This window comes from Schistocerca piceifrons, chromosome X, assembly GCF_021461385.2.
Source record: "Schistocerca piceifrons isolate TAMUIC-IGC-003096 chromosome X, iqSchPice1.1, whole genome shotgun sequence".
NCBI classification, from domain to species: domain Eukaryota; kingdom Metazoa; phylum Arthropoda; class Insecta; order Orthoptera; family Acrididae; genus Schistocerca; species Schistocerca piceifrons.
Genome location: NC_060149.1, coordinates 636,470,789 through 636,496,869, shown reverse-complemented (window position 1 = coordinate 636,496,869; position 26,081 = coordinate 636,470,789). Strand labels below are relative to the sequence as shown.

The 26,081-nt window shown below is 38.1% G+C and overlaps 1 long non-coding RNA gene across 1 annotated transcript in view; it reads right to left on the bottom strand.

The window, feature by feature from the left end:
• The window catches only part of LOC124721640, a 58,025-nt gene that overhangs the window by 21,247 nt on the left and 10,697 nt on the right, over nt 1–26,081 (bottom strand). Inside the window, exon 4 of the long non-coding RNA XR_007006365.1 lies at nt 3,905–3,979. This is a non-coding gene — a long non-coding RNA (uncharacterized LOC124721640). The remainder of the gene's footprint in view (nt 1–3,904; nt 3,980–26,081) is intronic.

Here is a 26,081-nt window from a genome sequence, read left to right as displayed (position 1 = left end):
TGTCTTAGTGAATCCCCATGAACGATCGAAGTTACTAACAGCAGAACTCAAGAAGTTTTTTTGACATTTACATTGGGCCATTTGAGATTACTGAGAACCCCCACCCAAATGTGTACCGATTAGTATATCCCAAGTCGAGAAAGCTGTTTGGTCTTAGGAATGTTGTTTCTTTGAAGCTGTATATTGAGAAAAGGACAAATTGAGCCTACAAAGATGCCTTTACCTGGAAAGAATTTTACTGGAAAAATGAAATGCTGTAAGATAAAGTCACAGGAACAAATTGCAATCACCATACTATGCCATGTAACATATCTCATGCAAAATGATGATGTATCTAGGCTGATTGTCACTTAATTCTGTTGTAAAATTAGATTTCATGATTCCAACGTGCTTGTTTAAGTAAGTGTACAGTATTTAATGAACTGCAAAATATGTAAACTTGATAAATGAGGGATTTTATTTTACTGATTATGATAGGAGACAATACATGTCACCCACCCCGACAATTTGAGAACAGCCAATCTCATAATTTTTTAAACCTTTTTTTTATTCATTTAAATAGGCCATAACACTTATAAAATAAGTTCTATAGTTAATAGACTATACTTTCTTGTATATGCAAGTGTGCTTTTGTTTTACATCCTGCTCACCATGAATAACCATTTTTATTCGGCTGTGTTGATCACACAACACAGATACTTTATATTGGCTTATTTCACCTCTTCACAGTGATATCTATCACATAATCTACAAGGTTCATGAGAGGATAGTATTGGTGAACTGAAATACTTTTGTAACATCAGTGATGATATAGGAATTAGTGCTACGTTTATTCTAATATGAGAAAATGTTTTAACTTTGGTATTATTTTATAGTAAGTTTCTGGGCAACAAACTGATATATGTGTTTGTGTAATTTATGTTGTGAGACAAAGGAGGGAGTCAATGGGTGATGCAAGAATGAACAATTTACTAGAGTTGTGATAAAAAGTTATATACAAGCCAAGACGGTGATGCAATTTCTGTATTGGACTGACAAGTGGACCAGTGCACACTTTTTAAGTCCTGGTAGGCTATTGTAATTTAATCAACCATTGGAGATAAAGTTTATCTCATGCGAAAAGTAAGATGTCCACAGTAAAGAGTTAAGGTAATTTCATTATGTTGCCAGAAAACATGTTTAATTTATTTAATTATGGAGTTTATTAATGGCAGTAGACCAAAGCATCTAGAATGCAGGAATGTCTGCAACTTCCAGGCACATGTTGGCTTGCCCGCCACTTCTTTGTCAGTATTGGAGGGAGACGGACGTGCTTATGTGACAAATATAGTATAATGGAATTATATTATCAATGTTAAAAGGTATGAATAAACATAATTTCTAATTGAAAGTATTTCAGATCTGGTGGTGTTTATTTCAAACAGAAGCAAACTCAGGTCATGCTTGTTGGAATGATTATTTTGCAGACCCAACTACAAAAAAAACCCTAGACAAACGAGATCTGCACTGTGTAATCTTTCAGCAGCTACTAAAAACAATAATTCTTGCTGAAATTGTGCTGGAACTGGTCATATTATCTCCATTCAAAAACACGTGGTGATAGTGGTCCTACCACAATATACCCCTCAAGTTTCTACAAACAATTTTTCAGCTATCTAAGAAACGAGAAAGAACAACTAGTACAAGCACAATAATGCATTTTCAGCTTAGAGTGACAAACACCTATAACAAAGAGAACGGCAATTATCAGAACAGAGCAAAATAAGCAATCGATTCAAACCAGACAAAGCTTGTGAAAGGAAGGGTACCCGTATAAATACAGACTGAGCACCTGACGCATAGCAATGGCTACCTGGCAAAGCTTAACTGCCAAGCTTACGACTCGAACCAAACTACTGTAGCTGTATCTTCATCCATTTGACCTAAATGGTGTCCCATGTTACAACTGACCAACTTTGTTTCCATTTGGAGGTGCGGTTTAAAACTTATCTCTCCCCTGGAATTTCGAGTCTCAAATTTCAGGTGCGGCTTACATTCGGGGAAATTTTTTTTCCCTTTATTTCGAGTCTCATTTTTCAGGTGCAGCTTAGATTCGAGTAGATACTCGATATTCAATTGGTATTGTGCAAGTTGGCATGGTACTGTCAAGAAACACGGCAGGCACAGTTTCAAGAGGCAGTGTTTGTGGCTGGATATGAAACAATTCTGTAGTTTCTAACAAATCTTTCGCATATGCAGGGTGTCTCGAGCCCTTTGGGTCAAATTGAAACAGGTGTTAGTGGGTCCACAAATTATTATATCGAGGCAGGGAACGAAAAGATGGAAATGCATGTTTATTGTATTACTGACAAATACACGATACACCACATAATAATGTAGCTCAAAGTAATTGTTCAAAATGGCGACCACCAGTCTCAATGCGAGTACTGCAATGGAGCATGCAGTTCTGCTGCATTCTCGTGAAGTTCCTGACTGCCTGTTGTACAATGGAAGAGGCAGCTGGCGATAAACAGCATAGACCCCTGACCACCCAAAAGACATACTGCACACAAATTAACTCATAGTACATGTTGTGACTACCACATGCATTGCTCTGGCACATTAACCTGTGCTGCATGCATACTACTATCCCTGGTGTCAGTTTTCCATTGCATCAGACAGCTTGTAATGTGTCCATGGTAAGGTGTGTTATTGTGTACAGCACATGACGGATGGAACATTACTTGTCACAAGAGTTGGCAGACATGTATTTAAGGTAAGGTGTGGTAGGATGCAGTGCCCATAAAAACAGCATGAATGTATAGAGAATGCTTTCACAATAGGCATAATCCTAAATAGATGGAGTTTACTGCATGGATACTAACTTACAAGAGACAGGGTCATCCACATCACAGAGGGCCAGCCAAGGTGCCGCCAAAGACATGCCCCAACAGCAGACTGTCAGGAGATGGTGTTGGATCAAGTGACTGACTACCCGGCAATGAGTAATCAACAACTTGCCAGTGAAATGCAGACTTTGAAGGATAGTGTGTGGAGAGTACTGGTGGAACAGTTATTACACCCCCCATTATAAAGACTGTGTGCAAGCACTAGGACTTTGAGCCCCGTATGCACTTCTGTTAATGGATTATCCACTGCAGCACTATAGTGCCAAACTTCATACAGTTTGCATTGTTAACAGATGAGGCCTCATTCACCTGTGACTATGTTTTCAACAGCTGTAGCAGTCATGTCTGGAGTGAGGAGAATCCCCACACCATCTCCATCCATCAGTGGCTATCAGCAACAATTCTCAGACAATGTATGGGAGGCCACTGTCCAAAATTACCTAACAGAACCTTAGTTGCTGCCTCCCCATTTGACTGGTCCACATTACCTGGTGTTCCTGCAAGATGGCGCCACAGTTCTTTGAGAGAGCACCTCCTGTTGTCCACAAATTGATGTGGTTTCAACACAGAGGTGCACCAGCCCACTTTGGTGTTAATGCCTGTGAGCACCTGAACAGCTTGTACCCTCACCATTAGATTAGAAATTGAGAGCCCATGCCATGGCCAGTACAACTGCCGGATCTCACACCACTGTACTTTTTCCTGTGGCGATTATGTCAAGACATTGGTATATGAAACGCCCGTAGAAATGGATGAAGATCTGCTTGCTAGGGTCCAAGCTGCTGATATAACAGACACCAGGTATCTTTGTCAATGTGTGGCAGACCTTCATGCGTCACTGCTATGCATGCATTGAGATTGGTAGTCGCCACTTTGAACAATTACTATGATCTACGTTATGTGGTGCATGCTGGGGAAAAAAAAACAAAAACAAAAACCACAGTCCTGTACCAATTTCTTTATTAAATCTGCATTTACTACAGAATTCATTCTTTGTGTAAAATAAATGCCATTACCTGCTGCATTATCTCTTTCTTCAAAAGCTTTTCAACAGGACAACAGTTCCATCTTCCAATTTTTGTGTGCTGGTCCTGTAAATATAGAGAGCTTCTTTTGAATATACACATTTTGTGAAAAGTTCAATGTTAAATCTTGTCCTAAAATTGTGATTTTTTGTGGTTTATTACCACAACATTCTTAGTAATCCAATATTTTATTTTCAGTTACAGTTATTTAAGCTTTCTGGACATAGCACCACATCTTCTCAACATTGTATGTTAATTGGAAATTCACCAATTGGGAGAGTGGCACGAGTAAACAATCTCGAAACACATTCCACTACGAGACTTAATTTGAATGTAACTTAAGAGCTATGATGCAACACTATTTTATTTTTCCAGTGACTGTAACCCACATTTTATTACTCAAAAATTTCGAATAGTCTCTTAGGGCCTGTCCATGAAATGTACCAATATAAATTAGGTTACTCACTAGTGTTCAATCTCATTTTCCAACATACAAGTATATTGCAATTTTATAGGCATAAACGTTAATACAAGTTAATAAAAGTAAATAAAAGTAAAAGTTACTAAAATGTAACAAAAGCAATCTTGTTGTGATTAAAAGTGTGATTTTCAAATAAGAAAGAAGCTTGCCTGATGGTGGATACAATATAGTAACAACGCAGCCTCACCTCTTTAAGCTGTCATGGTGAAGCATTTATTGAACATGAAGCACAAATCATTTTAGATACTACACGAATACAACTTCAGCTTTGACAATAAGCTGCACGTATGTAACTAATACAAGATTCTTAGTTTTATTTTCTTGTAAAATTTGTGAAAAATCTTAAGCGCTAGATGATCACTTCATCATTTTAGTTAGGGACTGTTGTTTCTCCTGACAAAGACGATAGAGGTAATTATTCGAAACTTAATGTTTTACACAGATCTGATGCACCAAGAAAAGAGTGTGTTTTATAGAAGAATGTAATTGTGAGAAACTTAATTTTTATAGTAACTATGACACTTATACCTGGATCAGAACAACAAAGTGACTGGCAACTAGGCACACGAGACAGCTATGTTGTTGGATACATGATACTTGGGAGCAGAATATGACAGTGACAGCAACAGCTGTGCAGTTCAGAAGTGAAAATTTTCACACACTTCCCTTTAATGTGTGGAAGCAGTTTGTTTTAAAGCATCACAGTAGCTTTGTCACTTTTCTGATCACTTCAGCTGCCAGCTTCAGACATTATGGTATGTAAAAAAAAGCTGGTGTTTGTCCAATACTGGAATACTGCTTGTCAGTAGGAGACCCTTAACAGATAGGACTGATAGACAAAATAGAGAAGATCTGAAGAAGAGCAGGGCACTTCATTTCAGATTCATTTAGTAAATACGAAAGCGTCATGGAGATAATCAATCAACTCCAGTGGCAGACACTGGACGAGAGGCATTCTGCATCACAGTGTGGTTTATTGTTAAAGTTACAAGAGCATACATTCTTCGAAGAGTCACCATGGGTTTTGCTTCCTCCTACATATCCAACATGGAGTCTTACTGACAATCTTTCCTCCCAAGAACCATTTGAAGCTGGAACAGCAAATAAGGGAGGTGACAGTGGTACAAAAAGTACCCTCAGCCAACACCACTATATGGCTTAAGGAGTATAGATGTAGATACAGAACATGCTATTACAGACTGCAGACAAACTACTTATATCAAATTTAAACACAATGTGAATAAAGTATAGTTCACTGAATGCAGCAATAAGGTCACAAAAACTGAATTTTGTCTTTGTAGCAGTAGCAGTGTCAGTTAAATTAAAAATTAAAGCATTAAATATCATTTTTTTCTTGAATTTTTTAGGAAATATGCAACACTGGTACAAAAGCTTAGATTCATACTTGGGCAAAGAAGTAAGTCACTGCATTTGCAAAAACCATTTGGGATTGCACTGTAAAATATCTGTACACTAGAATAATTAAGCAGTCATCAATTATTCAAAGTACTCGCACTCATGTGCAACAATTACATCACAGGAAGTAAATACTAAATTACAACTTTCACACATTACCTACAGATCTTGCAAATTACTAAAAACTGCAGCTAGTATTAGAGGAAGAGAAAACGATTACCTATCTATCTACTCACTACCAATTATTTTACTTTCACCTTGACACACAATAATTAACACACACAATGTGTTTTCAATAGCCATCATTATAGCTATGTTTACTATGAAACATGGAACATCCCTCAGTAATCAATACACCTGTCAAACACATTATCTCCGACAAGGAATTAATGTTCCCATGTTTTAAGACTTTTTTCTGAGAATTTGTAAAACACTTCATTTGCTAGTAATAAAAATGTTCTTACAAATTATTTCATAGAAGCAATTTGCTGAATATTCACTGACAATGAGCTGTCTACAAAATGCAAAAACAGTTACAACAATAGGTATTCGACTTATTCTGTTGTCTGCTCCGGTAGTTGCTTATGCTTCCCTTTGAATATAACCAGTCTGATCAGTCAGTCAGCAGTCATCACAGACATTTCACCTCCAGTGATATATCACAAAGTGCATTACAGTGGTATTCATGGTTACTTTGGCACAGCAATCAATTGACATCACCTGAGGCTCCCTACCTCTTGCTTTCCATTCTGCCTTTGTCAGCCATATTTCTCCTTTGTCCTACTGTGCCTCTCAAATGTACTTGTCATTTTTAGGTATTTGTTGCATTTGTGCCAAATTTTAAAGATTGCCTGGGCATATTGCTGATTTGCTTCACTGTGTGCATCACAGTTTCTCAGCACTACATTTACTCATGCCACCTCTTCCTAATATCATTAAGTATATGAGGAAAGATTGATAGGAGGAGAGCAGAAGTTGTCACTGCTTATACCTTGGTTCATCTACAATCTGATATTCATGGATACCAGTTCTTCTAGCTCTGACATTTGCTAGCAACTTCTTGTGCAAGAACTTTGTGTGGTAAACAAAAGTACCATAAGATGAGGTGAACAGAAACAACAAGTCCAACCATGTGAATAAACAATTTCCAGGAGAGTGATTTGCTGACCATGTGCCCCTCCATAACCACATCCAGTTACACCTATCAGATGAGGATGACACGGCATTTGGCTGGTACTGGTGGACCTTCCAAGGCCTGTGTGGATGGAGTTTAGTCTGTTAGAAACAATCAGTAAACATGTATTTCTTTAAAGAATCTAACTCCCATGTATAACGCAGCTTCAAACTTCTGGTTACTTTACAAATGAGTTAATGGGTTGAACATTTGAAGTTAATCAAGAGACTGAGAAAAAGTTCAAAAACAGTTTCTGTCTTACAATTATATAATTTTGCAGGTACATTCAGTGGTATATGTGAATACTGTACACAAACTGTGTTGCAAATAGAGTTGGCAGTAAAGTAACAACATGTGGGCATGCTGAAATGTAATGCCTCCAGATTTTTATATGTAAAAGCTCAAAGCTTTTTAAATAAAACAAATTTCATTAACATCCTAAATCTTTGTTCTTCATGTCAACATATTTATTTCTCAACATAATCATCCTGGTGACAAACTCATTTTTCCCAATGAGAGACCAGTTTATTGAGATCATCACTGCAGAATGAATTACTTCGTTGACGGAGCCACATCACCACCTCTGTCTTCAACACTTCATTACTATCAAACTGTTTGCTAGTTGAGAATGCAGGGTTGTGTTTCCAGAAGAAGATCAAGACTGTGATGGAAATGAGGAATCATCTGGCACTGTTCTCAATCCAATCAAGGCAGTGATTCAAATATATGGAAGAAGTATGCAGTTGTTTAGGTTGTATGCAAGTAAAATTTGTTATTTTTAAGCCAAAGTAATGTTGGTTAAAAAAAAAAAAAACCACACACACACACACACACACACACACACACACACACACACAAAGGCCATTCATTTTAGTATACAAGGATTCATTTTTCAGTCAATGAGGTGTCTGAAGGGCTCTTCATTTATTCTAGAGTATTAATTTTAGATCCAAAGATATTTTTAAAACATGCTAGTGACTTAATGTATTAATCAACAAACTTCATCAATTTAATGTTACAACGAAGTAATTACAGATCTGACAATCTTTATTTGTAAGACACAATAGAGAACAACAACTCATGCAACATTTTTTTTTATGGATAAGACTTTTCTGATCCAGATAATTTTTTTTCTTCTTGTTCTTTTATATCTAAAACAGATTTTGACATGACCCTGTTCACTCCAAAGACCAGTAAATAAGCGGGGAAATTTAATAATGCCGTTTCTATTTACACCTCTCCATGGGGTGCATGAGACAACCAAGGTTTTATGTTATATAAACAGGAGTTAGGTCCCAAATTTATTTACGAGTTAGGTATAAGACCCATAATCCCATATATTTCTGATTTTCATATTTCTTTTTAAAATTATCAATTTTTTCTTCTTAAGATAAACTTTTTCTATTAACTCCATTTTGCAGTAGTTCAATGAACAAACATCATCATAACAGCAGACATCAGCTCAACAGACAGTTGAAAAATCACACATGGGGGCAAAACTGTTGTGTTTAATAAAGCAAAGACATGGGCACACACAAAAACACCACATCATCCTTAAATTGCTTACATTGTTAACTACTGTTGTTTCAAAATAAAGCAAAACCGAGTGCAAAATGTGGAATAGCAACAAGGGTCATTGGTGTTTGTTCGGGATATATATGATAGTGCAGAATGTATGCAAATCATTAGCCATGTCATTCAGTTGCCATTCCTATGATTTCAGGAAAACAGCCGTGTGCATGCTATCCATAGTACCCAGTGTGTCTTCTTTCTAAGACATTCCTGAACTCCACTACTCAGCACAATTATCAGATGGATCCACCATTGACCATGTATAAAATATGGGGGGGGGGGGGGGGGGGGGGTGGAGGAGGACATTGTTACTGACAACATCCCTTTCCCTATTGCACCTACTGGTTGGAATCAGTGAGAGAGGCATCGTCACTAGGTTGAGCCACTCTAACAAAGTTGTGCAAAAACAGAAAAGGAAACCTCTATCTGGAAACAAACCAATATGACTCATCTTGTATTAATGAAAAAAGTAACACTATAGCCTTCCAAAATTAGAATAATGATTTTACTGCCTACTCCTGCTACTGGAAGCACCAGCCAATCATTTCTCTCATGGTACTCAACTGTGTCACTTCATAAAGTCCAACAAAATCATCTTTAATACCGAGCAATGCACCTCAGTTACAGTATCAGTAACTTCCTAGCTCTTCAGCGACAGAGCACCTTTCTCAATCTTTATACCAAGTTTAGAAGCTGGAGCATGTTTATTCTTAAACAATTTGTAAAGCAAACTAGATACACCCATACTGGCTAAATGGCCTGTATTCTTTGAATTATAAAAGATCAACAGAAGAAATGCTACCTTAATTTAGAATATAAATCCTGAATATCAAATTGTAGGAATAAATGAGCAATTAATATTCTTCATCAGCAAACAGAAAAACAATTCTGAAATTTTCATAGAATATAGCAAATTAATACTTGTAAACATATGACATAACAACAACAAATATACGTGTGGCACTGATACAGTGCAATATAAGTAATGGATCATATGTTGGTAGAGTGGGAACCATGTACCGAGCAATAAAACTGCTGAGATCAAAACAACCATATCTGACTTGCTGAGTGGTTCATTTTGAACACTGTGTGGGATTAATAGTCATCAGTTACCCATCAACACAATGCCAACATGGGCAATTACGGGCCTATGACAGGCTGAATGTTCCTTCAAAACTGTTGAAAATGTAGAACAAAGTGTCAACAATGTAAAAACAGGGTGTATACGCGGACAAAGAAAAAAAATTCCCAGATTTTTCCAGGGTTTCCCAGTTAAAAATACACTTTTTCTGCGTTATTAAGTAACAGTATATTTTCCCTTGGAAATGTAAAACTTATCAATTCTTTTGAATGGTTATGTTTTTATATACGGGCATAGTCTTTCCCGGCACTTTAGAAAACCAAAACTTGGGGAACAAAACCCCTTTTGGAAAGATTTTTGATGTGCAGCAACATGTACGCTGCATGTTTTCGTATTATGGAAGCATAAAATCTAATTCCATCAAACACCGCATGTTACTTTCTGACCCATTGTAATCGAGACTGTGATGCGCTTTTGTAATCCAGTCGTAGCTCATGTCACATGATCTCGCCAGCTGATGACAGCAGACATTCAGACCCCAGAACACATGATGTAGTCAGCTAATAGCAACATCACTGTTAAGTAGCGCGGATACACAAACAGGAAAAGTTAATGTTTTAAATTAATATACATAGTGTTGCTACAAGAAAAACAAAGCTTTCACATAATATATTGGTCTCTAAGGTTAATAAGCTGCAAGAGAAGCTAAGTTTTCACATATAATGTTGATAGTTTTTGCGCGTATTACATTTTTAGATAGATCTCACAAATGTGAGAGTCCAGTGACTTGTCCTCAAAGTATTCTACAAATAAATTAGCTACCACAGAGGAGAGAGAGTTTCCCGTAGCACTACATCAATTTGCTTATAATAACGACATGAATGTCTGATCTTCTGGGTTCAAAATACTTCTAAATGGCTTGTCAACAAACGCTCTGCGATTTAAGAAATTCATCGTACATTCTCGCACATAGTTCAACTTTCGTAAAAGGAAATTTACTTTGAAAGTAATGCTTTTCAAACCACCATTCCCAATATTTTCCCACGACCTGTTAGAAATAGGTTCGTTTCAGTAGTTGTCAGAGAGCGCCAGATAACAGGCGCCACCACGCTTTGGCAGCTACTATGACACAGGAAGCCCGTCTGTTCGTATGTGTAAAACATTAAAAGATCTTACATTATGTCATAAAAGAAACAAAACATCAGAGGATACTCCAAGAGCATCGGAATTTCATGAACGATACTAAAATGGCACATTTGAAGTGCATACTTAAAGAGCACATTCGTATATCCAAATTCCCAATGAAGTAGGTTTCGACCCGATATTAAGCTTTTCAGTGGGGGTTTCGGGATGTAAATTTTCTTGGAGTACCAGTACTGTATTAACTCATTTTTGATTCTTTATCATGGCATAATTCCGTATGTGCTAGAAGATGAAAACGTGCACTTGAAATGCAGCGAGCAGTTGAAATTAGCCAATAGTATGGAACCAAACACTTCCTTTCAAACACATTGACTGCCTTGTTCTACAAGGCAATTAATGCACGACTGTCAGAAAGGTAGAAATAAAATAAAATCTGAAACTAGTAACATATATTAGCTTTTTGTAATTATGTCGATGTATTTTAATTCACTTGATAGCTCCCAACCACAGAAGTCGGTTTTGTTTTCATTTGACGTAAGAACAATAAACGAAGAGGAAACAGCAAAATCACTAGATGTAAACACGGTTCACGTTGAGACTACACACTTCCCCACTATAACTCGGACTGTTCTGCGCATCAGTCCTGGATCTATGATATTTCCGAACTGGGGAAATACTAAAACCAACAGGGATGCGTTTCAGAATCATACGAGTAATCGATAGACCAATGTGTTCTGGATGCTAGGCGCTTTGTGAAACGAGGTTTTTTCTCCTGAAGAATATGAATTTGGCGACAACAAATCTATGTCAGTGAAATTGGCCAGTAATTATATGCATCCGATTTTCTACCCTTTTTTATAGATTGCTATGACCTGGGCCTTCTTCCAGTCCCATGGAACATTCCCCTGTTCCAATGATCTGTGATAGACGATGGATAAGAATGGTGCTGTATCTGTAGCATGGTCAACATATAATCTTATGGGGATACCATCTAGGCCAGATGCCTTCCTTGCGTCTAAGGATCTTAACTGTTTTACAATCCCAGATACACTAAACACTATGTTAACCATCCTTGCGTTTGTTCAATAATTGAAACGGGGAATGGTGCTGCAGTCCTCTACTGGAAATGAGTGTTTGAAAGCTAGGTTTAGAATTTTGGCCTTCTGTTTATCAACATCAGTCACATTACCCGTACTGTCAGCAAGAGAAGCTATTGAATTATTTGTAGTGTTTATACATTTAAGTATGACCACAATTTTTTGGGGTTACTTTTAGAATCTGCAGATAAAATATTGCTTCTAATTTGTTAAAAGAATCTCTCATTGTCCTCCTGACAGCTGCTTTCATTTTGCTTTATTTCCGTTTGTCAGCGGAGCAGTGACTACATTTAAAATGACTGTGCAAAATTCTCTGCTTTCTCAGCAACTTCCTAATATGTTTGCTGTACCAAGGTGGATCCTTTCCCTCCCCCTATATTTTTGGTGGGCACATACTTCCGTAGCACATGGTGGACAATACCTTTAAATTCCGACCAAAGATGCTCAATATCTTTGTGTCCCACGGTGAATGCTTGGAGCTGATTATGAAGATATTCATTAATGACACTTATTTGCTTTCCCAAACAAGAAAACTCTACTCCATTTTTTTTTTTTTTTTTTTTTTTTTTTTGCAACTTCCACGGACATAGAAGCCACAACAACATTATGGTAGCTAATACCTTCTTCTAGATTAACTTCCTCAAAAAGATCAGGTCTATTTGTCTCCAAGATATCTAGTATGTTCCCATCTCGAGTTGGTTTTCTAACCAAATTGCTCGAGTTTATATGTTGAGAGTGCTCCTAGAATAACTTCACACGAATCTTTGCTTCTGCCTCCTGTGATAAACGTGTAATTTTCTCAGTCAATGGATGCCAGATTATAGTCTCCACCTGTAACTAATGGATAATTTACACATTTATTTCCTATATACTGAAGACTTTCCCTGAAACATTCTGCGACATTTGTTGCAGATGCTGGTGCTCTATAAAAACATCCTAATACAATGGTCAATCCTTGTCAGATTGACAGCCTTATCCAGACTATTTCACAGTCTGGCCCAGTATTTATCTCAGCTGCATTTAAACAGCTTTAAAACTGCAATGAACACACCACCTTCCATAGCATCAGTCCTATCCTTCCTAAACATTGTCCAATCCGAGTTCAAAATTTCACTGCTTTTTATGTCTGGTTTCAACCAGCTTTCAGTACCTAATACAATATTGGCATTGCTACTGTATTTCAGAGAGTAACTCGGGGGTCTTGCTACAGACACTTCGACAATTTACTAACATGAGATTAAGCATATTTAAATCCTTTGGAATGACCTGTTTAGGCGAACTAACAATTTTTACTGTCACTTTAGTATGACGACAATGCAGTGTTACGCAAACATAACTATTTCTACCTTTTCCTCCCTTTACTATTCTTTAATAATGGATCTTACCCTACATATTAGCAATGCATATTCTCTTTAGCACTGTTTATTATCTGTAAGCGTAATGGCTTTTCACCTAAGTTTTTTTTAATATATACTCCCATTTCATTTAATGCTTGACATTGATCTGTAATAAAAAAAATTATATATATATTCTTTTTTTTCATTTGTATCTACTGATACCACATAAATTGTTAATTTCCAGAATGACTGCATTTAATGAAAATGGCCAAAATGTAATTAATTTTGTTGCATTCATCCATTATGTAATATGTTTATAATACATTTGTTTACATAATAACTCAGAGATTACTGATGTCACATTTGTATGGTATATTTTATAGGGCCTGAAGATGACGATGTTACAACGTTGAAACTAATTGCCAAAATAAAATCGACACCTTAAATACAGCTGGAGCCATGTCTTCATTTTTAATATAAATTTATACCAGCTAATGTCCCACTGTCCTCCATTTAAACTATGGATGTTCGAACAATTTTTACAGTTCACATCAGTGACATGAACTGGTAATTTTTTAGGCCAAAATCATGCGTGAATGGAACAAGATATGCCCACCATCTCTTAAGATTGGAAGAAATATTCTACTTAACTGCCTTGCATTTGCAGACGATTTGGCACTGTTAGCAAACAATATTGATGAAGCAAAGGTTCAGATACAACAACTATAACTGTTAGTGGCAAAGGTTGGATTGCAAATTTCATTTGAGAAAACAGAAATGATGCCCAGCTTCCCAGTTAACACATCCCATATCATACTCCATAATGATCAAAAAATTAAGGTAGTATAAAAGTTTAATTAACTTGGTGAGATTATTACCTGGAATGCAAATGAAAGAGCATCAACAGAGAGTAGAACATTAAAACTACAGCGAGTGCAGAGAACCACATGGCCAACCTACAAAAGACAATCACGCCCAATAAATGATAGATTTCGACGTTACTCCTCCGTTGTTAAACCGGAAGCAACATATGCAAGTGAAATACTACGAAACGAAATATTCAAGCAACAACTGACAAACTGCAGAAAGTTGACAGAAGAATACACCGAACAATTACCAGTAAAAAACATCAAGTTAATGGGCAGTGGAGACTTTTGCCCAATTTAGTAGTGTATAAAGAAAGTGAATCCATTATTGATACATTGCGGAAAAGAAGGATTGCATTTTTCAGCCACATATCTTGCCTACCAAATACTAGAATCCTGAAGCAACTTTTTGACTACTTCTGGAACAGTAAAACCAAAAACATCTGGTTTAAAGAAGTACAAAGTGATCTGGATGAACTGAAGATCACCAGACACTAAATTCAACACAGAGAAGAGAAACTGCTTCTGAAGAACAAATACACACGGCTGATATTCAAACCATCAGAACAGAAGAAGAATGTAATATCTGCACAAGAACGAGCAGCCTGATCACAGTGAATGAGGAAATTTTGGAAAACAAAGAAACTGCTCACTGCTAAGACCTAACCTTAATCATTGTAGACTCTGTTGTATTATGTTTGATTTTAGTGCTCCAATGTGGGCGTAATGTAGTATCAACATTCGATACCACACTTGTTAGGGGTTGCAGTTATCGACTGCGGTCCATATTAGCATCACTGGACCCGCGACCAGCACCGCTCCGTGCCTTGTATCAAGTTTCTAGTGAGCTCTCGTCCACTGTTGCTTGGGATGTCAAGTAGTAAAGTAGAATAGCCTTCAGCTGATCAGAAGCAACCTCTAACAAGGCACGCAGTAAGGTATGGCCTAAGCGAGGCATCAATAGCTACGAGTTTATAATTATATGTATGCAGCCAAGAAGAATCCTCCAACGGCTTCTAATTATTTTAGTCATTGCAGATCCAGACCATGCAGCCAGCACCTTATTGACATTACTGACAAACCTGCTGCGATTTGTGTGTTTCTATTTAGCCACCAATCAACATTGGCGACGACTCTTTCATCGTCATCGTAACACATAAACCATGTAAATAAATAAATAAATAAATAAACAAATTTGGGGATCCACTTGTGTGTAATGTTTGCAGATTGAGAATGGTAGCAATTATTACAGAAGCCACGAGAAGTCCGTGAACTGTAGTGGTGTCATGTACTGGGTACTATTTTAATTCAGAGAGGTTCTGACAGTTCATATATGAGAACTATGAAACACATAAGAGTTTTACTTCACTTTACATTTCTCGTTTTAATGATGTTACACCAATTTCTATATTTCTAAACTTGGTGCAGACTCCCCAATGTTTATTTCGATCAGCCATAAGAAGAAATAATGACATAAAATGAAATTGCACACACACACACACACACACACACACACACACACACACACACACACACACACACACACACGCACACAAAGCAAAACGTTTTTGTTTATGAACTATTTTAGTCAGCTTTAACTTCTCCAAATGTTAGCAAAGTTCCTTTGCAATCTCGCACATTGGTATCGACAATACCTGTGAGAGCAATGAGACACCAATTGTATATCTCGTGACACAATTATGGATCTGTTAAGTTTGAAGTAGCTGTGACTTGTGCAGTTTCTTCGTTTCAGCACACTTAAGCCATACCATTACATTTAGTTTCTATAGTTTTCTCTTCTCGGTACGTTTAAAGCATAGGGGCAACGAAAGGTAAAACTGAGGATGCAGCCATAGTGTTCCTGTTTGAGGTCTGGCAATATCTTTTCTGCCCATCATATGCCTATCTGGTCCTGCAAACTGTGTTACCAAACAATAAATTTCCATAATTTTGTAACGTATTCCACCAACTGATATCCCTTTAACAGAAAAAACTATTTACTCATGTTGTTATCCATTGAAATCACAATGCAAATCACAGTTTTATGTTTTCTAACTTTGTGACATGCACTCTTTTGTAAATACCACATTAAGAACACTTAACTGGACCCGCTAAAATGTAATTTGGGTGAGAATAATCATTAGGAACTGCAATATGAAAAATCAGCATTCCTTTTGTAGCAAGTTGATGCTATAAAATCATGTAGTTTCACTACATTAATCAATCGGCAGGCTGTCGCTAGCATTTGAGGAAGCACACTTTCTCCTGTCTGCTTCCCAAACTAAATGGACATCTTGTTCAGAAATTAAAAGGTATCCTCCACTGCTGGTTTAATGTCACTAAAGAATCAAAATAAACATGATCTGCTTGCACTTGTCTAAATAAGGGCAGTGACAGGTAACAAATGCTGATGTTTTTTCTGTTAATTTTCAGTGCAGATGGTTACTGACCTGATACTACCAACATAAAAAAGACAGCTTTTACAGCCAGTATCTAAATTAACTAGTTGACCACCATCTCCGAATTTTTGACAAATACAGTCATCTTTTTCCCCTCCATGATTATAATTTCTCAATAAAGACAGCACAACACCTGGCACTAAAAGACTGTTTTTGGTAAAACGATTTTTTTATGTAGTCCCTATTAAGTCTATATACTTTGTCTCAACTTAGCTCTAATAAGTACATTCCAAATCTGAACCACAATCCCGAAAACACCACAAAATACCCATCTATGATTGACAAAATGTCTTTAATAGATCCTAAATGTTTTCTAGCAATAATTTCTTTACATTTTGTAATGGGTAGAAGTTGGCTGGATACAATCTCATGACATGGGTAAATGTCTCAAAAATTTGTATTTCAAATTCCACTGCGAAAGCATCTTTGTTGGCAGGAGTGTTGTCCTTAGGACAGATAATTTCCCCCTGTTCTTTTGAAATCCAGATCTCTTCTTACATACTGTTTCAACCAGCTAGTCCAGAACACTTCCAAAATATTCAGCATTTAATCGTTTATGCTTTGCAAACAGACCCATAACAAAGTTCTTCAATATCCCAGGAAACATGGGACATAGCATTTTAAGCAGATGAAATACACTTCACATGTGAGCTCAAATTTCCCTACCTATGTGATCTTTCCATAATATATATGTAAAGGAAAACAATGTATTGCTTCCAGGGTTCTCAGGTGTACTGCGAGATGTAGTCATCTGAAGTCCACGATATTTCAGCAGACAACCATTTGGCCACCATCAGGTGTATTACACTCAATACATTAAATTTGTTTATGTTGAGGGACAACTGCCAATCCCTGCACCAAATCTATCCATTGCAAGTTGTCTTGTGTTTTGTTACAGTTATCCAGTGTTGTGACTTATCTGTAAACATCACCATCACCGAGACACCAATGTGAGTACACTATAACGCTCCTCAAACCACTGTAGCATGGTTCTGTCTATGAGACATGGACAATTATGCAGCTGAAAGATGGCATCACCATCAGGGAAGACATCAAGCATGAAGACATGCAAGCGGTTCGCAGATATCAGTGTCTCTTCGATTACCACCACAGATCCCACGCAAGCACAAGAGAATGTCTCCCATAGCATAATACTGTTCCCACTAGCCTACGTCCGTGGCGTGCCGCACATTTAGAGGCGCGTTCACCTCAATGAGTGTCTGCAGAGACGACCATTGACCTAGTGTAGCAAAATTGTGATCACTCTAAGAACCAACACAATTCCATTGGTCAAAGGTCAAATCCCAATGGTCTCGTGCCCACTGCAATCTTAACTGACGATGACATTGGGTCAACATGTGAACATGTAGGAGCAGTCTGCCGCAGAGCCCCATGTTCAACAATGTATAGCGAATTGTGTGCTCTGAAACTCTAGCGTGTGCACCAGCATTATGCTCTTTTGGCAGAGATGCAACAGTTAACTATCTACCATAGTTTACACAGCAGACAAGCCTCTGAACTCCACGTTCTGCAAAGAGTTGTGGATGTCCAATCACTTAGTGCCTAGTGGTAGTTGCACAGTCCTCCCTCTATCCATAGATGCTCATGACAATAGCACACGAACATTCAACCAGCTTTGCTGTTTTCAAGATAATAATTTACAGGCTCTGCGTAATAGTAATCTGCCCTTTGATGAAGTCTCTGATCTTGACGGATTTTTCCATTTGCAGCCCATATCTTTGCTAGGGTGATCCCCTGTCTGTCTGCGTCTGCTCTGGTTACACATTTTCGTTACATCATGTGCCCGAAGTGCCACTAGGCGGCATCCAACGTTGTAGTGGGCAGTTGCCATAATGTTTTGGCTAATCAGCATTTATATCAAATAATTAGTAAGGGGATGTACTGACCCTTGTGGTACATGAAACAGGTCAGAGTACACGGCTGCAGAAGCAAAGAAAAAAAAGCATGTCAAATTTAAAAGAACACAAAATCCCGATGACTGAACTTTTACTGGAGCTAAAAATTTAGTTCTAACTTCAATGCAAGATGTTTTAGTAGTTTCTACAAAGACACTGTCTCTAAACTGGCAGAAAATCCAAAGAGATTCTGGTCATATGTTAAGTACACTATACTGTGTTCATCATTAGAACAAATTTGATATGAACATTACACCATGTATTCTTCCTTGTTTTCTTGAATCTCAGTGGATTTAGTTTCACATGGAGCGGAAGCCAAGCGGTGTTCAGTATAGTCAAGTATAATCATAAGCATACGTTTTACGCTGTGTTACATGCATACAGTCTGAGTAATAATGCGAGACAACAGTTTTAATGGCGCATTTCACTTTGACAGTACTGGCCAGCCAGCTGGTCCAATTAACCTGCAATGATGAGAGCAGTTACAGTTCAGACGTAAAGAGAGATGAGCAGAGACACAATATAGCTTTGAATGTCATTTATTTTTTTTAAAGAGAATGAAATAATATTCAGCTAAACTCCAGCATTACTGCAGGCTTCTTAGGTGACCAGACAGAAAGGATAAAATGCTCTCATTCTCGCTTAAAATAGTATTCTAATTACAAATAAGAGTGATGAAAATTCCTAACTCAAGCACTGGGTAATTTTTCTGAGTGAGCAATATGCAATGCAAAATCATACTGCAGGGATTTCACTGTTTTGTTGAATACTGAAGCCACTGAAGGTATTAATTACAGCCAGTTTTCCAGTAATCTCTTAGCTCCTTCCTTATCTGGATCTGAGAAATGCATTTCCGTTCTCAAACTGTCATCTGTTACATTGATAACTAGATCAACAACAGAATCCACAAAGCCACCAAGGTGCCACATTTTCTCCTCCTCTTCTATGATGTGCCATTTTGTATCGTGCCAGCGTTCAGCAGTGACGTGAAAAAGCTGCATGTGTTAGTTCCAGTACGTTTGGCAGCTTAACAGCCTTGTTACTTCTTGTAACAAATCCCTTCACTTTGCTCCTGTTCAATTCTGTTGGGTTCACATTGTAGTAGTACAGTGGCAAATGTAAAAATGCAGCAAATGTATGGTGTGCTCGATGCAGTGAAAATGATTATTTTTCACATCTCTATTACACTTATCACTCTGGTTCATGTGAGATTACATCTGTGGTATAAAAGAATGGACATGGTCCAAATAAAAGAGTATCTGAGTTTTATTAACAATCTTTCATAAAATAATGATAATTAAGAATTTATATTTGAAATCAGAACAGAAATTTTATGTGCAGTATGTAATTAGAAACAAGATGACGCGTTATTCATAAAAAAATGATAAATTTTACAATTATGAGATGTAGGTATTTCAAAAATGTATGATAAAGGCAAGACTTGAACAATGGCTCATGAACTGCACAAGATTATCAATCTACTTCACTACCGATTCCGCTATACATCCAGGGTGTATTTGTATCTCAGTTCTATCAAATACAGTCCCTCGGAAAACTTCAAAAGCAATTTTTTCTGCAAATTTAAGAAAAATCTCTTTCTCGGCACTTTTTAACCTTGTTCCACATGCATGTTTCACTACACAACAGGAAGCAGCCTCAGCCATTTTCATACTGCGTATTAGCAGCATGACAATCAGAGAACAACAGTACAGAAACTGTGACTACACACAATTTGTGAAATAAAAATTACATAGCTGAAGTGTGAGTAAGAAAAATGTTGGTGGCTCCTAATACATTAAAATATCAAAGCTTCACTTTAGCTAAGTTAGTAATAAGATATCTAATAAATAAGTAGGACCTACTAACCAAGAGCATAACACCAGTGTACACGTGCTATGGCTTCTGACCAATCACCGTGTTTCTGTTTATTTACATCAGGTTTATTCTTATGATGAATAGAGTATAGTGGCAAAACACTATCAATATCTTCACTATGCAATAACAATGGTGATGTTTCTGATGATAGTGCCAGTAAAGCAGAGTTACTAAACACAGTTGTTCAAAGTTCCTTCACCAAACAAGACCAAGTAAATATTCTAGAAATCAAATCAAGAACAACTGCCAATACAAATAGCTTAGACGCAGATATCCTCGTGTAGCAAAGCAGCTTATATTGCTCAATAAAGGCAAGGCCTCCTGTCCAGTGAGCTGATTCAACAGCTCCATACTTTAGCAACCATATACAACCACTTGACAGTCCACAGAACCATACCTTAACACTCCGAAGGTTTGTAGGTCACACGAATACTCAAGAACGGAAATAGGAGGGAGCTGCTGAATTAGAGACCAATATCACTAACATCTATTTGCAGTGGGATTCTGGAACACTATGAATTGCCTCGAAGGGAATGATTTATTGACAAACAGCCAATACGCATTCAGAAAATATCAGTCTTGTGAAACGTGACTAGCTCTTTATTCTCACGAAGTAACAAGAGCTATCGACAGGGGATACAAAATTGATAAAACCCATTTAGATTTGCAGAAAGCTTTTTTGACACCTTTCTTCACATGTGAATTCCAATCAAACTGTGTGCCTATGGAGTATCACTACAGTTGTGAAACTGGATCTGCAATTTCCCTTCAGAAAGGTTACAGTTTGCTGAGAGTGAAAGTCTGCCGAGCAAAACAAAAGCAATACCTGGCATTCCCGAAGGAAGTGTTAAGGGCCCTCTTCTGTTCCTGATCTATATTAATGATTTAGGAGACAATCTGAGCGGCCCTCTTTGACTGTTTGCAGATGATCTACATCTACATCTACATCCATACTCCGCAAGCCACCTGACAGTGTGTGGCAGAGGGTACCTTGAGTACCTCTATCCGTTCTCCCCTCTATTCCAGTCTTGTATTGTTCGTGGAAAGGATTGTCGGTATGCTGGGTGTGGGCTCTAATCTCTCTGATTTTATCCTCATGGTCTCTTCGTGAGATATATGTAGGAGGGGAGCAATATACTGCTTGACTCTTCGGTGAAGGTATGTTCTTGAAACTTCAACAAAAGCCCGTACCAAGCTACTGAGCGTCTCTCCTGCAGAGTCTTCCACTGGAGTTTATCCATCATCTCCGTAACGCTTTCGTGATTACTAAATGATCCTGTAATGAAGCGCGCTGCTCTCCGTTAGACCTTCTCTATCTCTTCTATCAACCCTATCCGGTACGGATCCCACACTGCTGAGCAGTATTCAAGCAGTGGGAGAACAAGCATACTGTAACCTAATTCCTTTGTTTTCGGATTGCATTTCCTTAGGATTCTTCCAATGAATCTCAGTCTGGCATCTGCTTTACTGACGATTCTTTCTATGTATTTGCAGAACATTACACTTGTCTACATTGAGATTCAATTGCTATTCCCTGCACCATGCGTCAATTCGCTGCAGATCCTCCTATATTTCAGTACAATTTTCCATTGTTACAACCTCTCGATACACCACAGCATCATCTGCAAAAAGCCTCAGTGAACTTCCGATGTCATCCACAAGGTCATTTATGTATATTGTGAATAGCAACGGTCCTATGACACTCCCCTGCGGCACACCTGAAATCACTCTTACTTCGGAAGACTTCTCTCCATTGAGAATGACATGCTGTGTTCTGTTATCTAGGAACTCTTCAATCCAATCACACAACTGGTCCGATAGTCCATATGCTCTTACTTTCTTCATTAAACGACTGTGGGGAACTGTATCGAACGCCCTGCGGAAGTCAAGAAACACGGCATCTACCTGTGAACTCGTGTCTATGGCCCTCTGAGTCTCGTGGACGAATAGCGCGAGCTGGGTTTCACACGACCGTCTTTTTCGAAACCCATGCTGATTCCTACAGAGTAGATTTCTAGTCTCCAGGAAAGTCATTATACTCTAACACAATACGTGTTCCAAAATTCTACAACTGATCAACGTTAGAGATATAGGTCTATAGTTCTGCACATCTGTTCGACGTCCCTTCTTGAAAACGGGGATGACCTGTGCCCTTTTCCAATCCTTTGGAACGCTACGCTCTTCTAGAGACCTATGGTACACCGCTGCAAGAAGGGGGGCAAGTTCCTTCACGTACTCTGTGTAAAATAGAACTGGTATCCCATCAGGTCCAGCGGCCTTTCCTCTTTTGAGCGGTTTTAATTGTTTCTTTATCCCTCTGTCGTCTATTTCGATATCTACCATTTTGTCATCTGTGCGACAATCTAGAGAAGGAACTACAGTGCAGTCTTCCTCTGTGAAATAGCTTTGGAAAAAGACATTTAGTATTTCGGCCTTTAGTCTGTCATCCTCTGTTTCAGTACCATTTTGGTCACAGAGTGTCTGGACATTTTGTTTTGATCCACCTACCGCTTTGACAAAAGACCAAAATGATGCTGCAATGTACCATCTTTTTACGTCATCTTTTATCGGATGATCAAAACCAACTGCACAACATTGTAGACAAGGTACCTGTATGGTGCAAAAAGTGGCACCTGATTATGAATAATGGAAATTGTGAACTCATCCACATGAGTACTGAAAGGAATCCCCTAAATTTCAGTTCCACAATAAATCTAAAGGCTGTCCATTCAACTATTGGTGTCAAATCATCTGTAGCTGATGAGTAGGGGTAGAGGAGAGTAGTACACACACTAATTGCCCAAAAGCAAGATTCATTCTACTGGGCTTTCTAACTGTGGATGTCTTGCTGTTAACAGCACTTGCAAAGAAAGTGACACTTAAGAATATTCCATTTTAGGACATCATTTTATTGGAACATATTGTCAGAACATCTCTTATTCTTTACTGTAAATGTGTAGTCTTGAAAAATGGATCACAATAGAATGAGCTGTCACCCTTAAAACCCAATAATGCTGCTCACTGATATGCCTTGTGTATGGCTGTATTCAGCAAGATCAGATTGGGAAGGTCTACGTGGCACTTTCCGAGGCCACAACAGAAGTGACAAGACCCCAAACTTTTAGAACAAAGTGAAGCAGCAATAATAATTCTTTGAAGCATTTCACACCCCTCCACACAGCCTGGGTAGGAAATATCAAGGGAGACATTCGGAGTTGTATATATCCCTTCTGTTTCAGAAAGGGACAGTGAGTACTTTCTTCCACGCAACTGGGGCAGTGGCCATTGGCCTGTAGTTTATTAAACTTTTCCCTTCAGATGTAGTTCTCACTACATACAACTGTGGATGTCATCAGACTCTGTTACTGTCTCTCCACTTTCTGGCTGGCTAGTCAATCTCCACACTGAGGAAGGACAGCATTTTTAGAAATTAAATCTAATCTACCTCTCTTTGGCAGAGCTGTACAGTGCTAAAATGTGGATCTTTGACACAGTCAACATTATGTAATTTATGTCAGAGTTTACTACGTGACTGATTCCAAGTATCACTTGTGCAGAATGCACTCTTACTCGCAAGCCTCTGGATGAGTTCCAACACATGAGAGGACAGTAAAGCAATTACCCAACTGCAGGAAATTTTTTCATTATTGTCTCTGACTTTGAAATCAGTTTAGTTTCACACTGAATCTTTAGCTAAAAATATGTCAGTTTGGTTAACTCCCAACCAGGATTTTTGGACAAGGCCATTGTACAAATTAGATTATTATTTGTTTGTCGTGTTTATAGTTTACCTGACAGAAGATCTTATTTCACTGTAAATCGATGGCTAGTGCACAAACTGTAAAGATCATTTTGACATCATCCTTGAGACTACTGTCTTTTTTAACATAAATTTACAGGAATTTGGCATAAAATCATTCAGCATATCTGCATGCAACAGTAATTCAATGTTTACATACAGCCACGACTATGTTAACTCAGAAATGCCATCACTAACTTTTATTTAGCTAATAGTTGGCATGAAGTCAAGAATTCATCTGATGACAGTTATATCAAAGATTACACCCATCACTCTCTGCTGAAATTTCCATCATCATACTATATCTTTTGACTAATTAATTAATATTTTTTTTGTGCATTAATAGCTAAGTAACTGAAAACTGTACACTGAGGCGACAAAAGTCATAGGATAGTGAAATGCACATATACAGATGGTGGTAGGATCGCTTATGCAAGGTATAAATGGGCAGTGAATTGGCTGAGCTGTCATTTGAACTCGGGTGATTAACGAGAAAACATTTCCGACATGATTATGGCTGCACAACAGGAACTACCAGACACTGAACATGGAATGGTAGTTGGAGCTAGACTCATTCCTTTTCATGCCTCTTTAGGGAATTCAATATTCTGAGATCCACAGAATCAAGAGTGTGCCAAGAATATTAAACTTAAGGCATTATATCTCACCACAAACACCACAGTGGCTGATGACCTTCACTTAATGACCGAGAGCAGCGGCATCTGCACAGAGTTGTCAGTGCTAACAGACTAGCACCACCACAGAAATCAACGAGGATATGATGACCGAAGCTGTTAGGACAGTGTGGCAAAATCTGGCATTAATGGGCTGTGGCCTGCTAACAGCACCTCTCTTGGGCTTGTGACCATATTGGTGGTACCATAGACAACTGGAAAACCATGACCTGGTCAGATGAGTCCCAATTTGAGTTGGTAAGAGCTGACTGTAGGGTTCAATTGAGGCATAAGCTCCATGAAGTCATGCAGCCAAGTTGTTACCAAGGCACTGCACAAGCTGATGGTGGCGGCTCCATAATGGTGTGGGCTATGTTTGCACGGAAACGACTGGGTCCCCTGGTCCAACTGAACCAATCATTGCCTTGAAATTGTTATGTTTGGCTGCATGAAAACCATTTGCAGCCATTCATGTACTTCATGTTCCCAAACAGCAATACCATGTCACCAGGCAACAACTGTTCACGATTGGTTTGAAGAAAATTCTGGACAATTTGAGTGAATGATTTGGCCACACAGATCACCCAACATGAATGCCATCGAACATTTATGGGACATAATCAAGAGGTCAGTTCACGCACAAAATCCTGCACCAGAAACACGTTTGCAGTTATGGACAGCTATAGAGGCAGCATGGCTCAATATTCTGCAGATGACTTCCAAGAACTTGTTGATTCCATGCCACGTCTAGTTGCAGCACTACACCGGACTGACACAATACTGGGAGATATCTCACGACTTGTCACCTCAGTGAATTTTAGAGCTGCATAAGATTAAAATTTACAGCATGTATTTTTCTTTCCTTATTATAACAGTGTTTATCGTATTTTCAATGCTTCTTTACGTCTTTCAATAACCCAACCAACAATAATTAAGTCTGGCTTTGCAGTTATTTTCTTCTGCAGTTTCACTCCATTCTTGAGTTTGCATCACCCTCCACACTGGACAGAGCTTGGGATGAAATGAAACTCACCAGTTCCTAAATGAAACTACAAACTACAGTTGAGCTACAAGAGCACCAACCACATTTTACTTTATTTTTCTCTGAGAAGGTGGTGAGTATTCTATATTCTGCTCTGTGGAACTATGTTATTAATTCAAAAGATAAATTGTGAGTGTGGCAAGGTGGGGTATGCTGAAAGCAGTTGGATGAGACTGCTGGCAATCTACCTAAGGGAGAAGCCTAATGGTTTAAATCTAGGTGTATATTAGGATTTT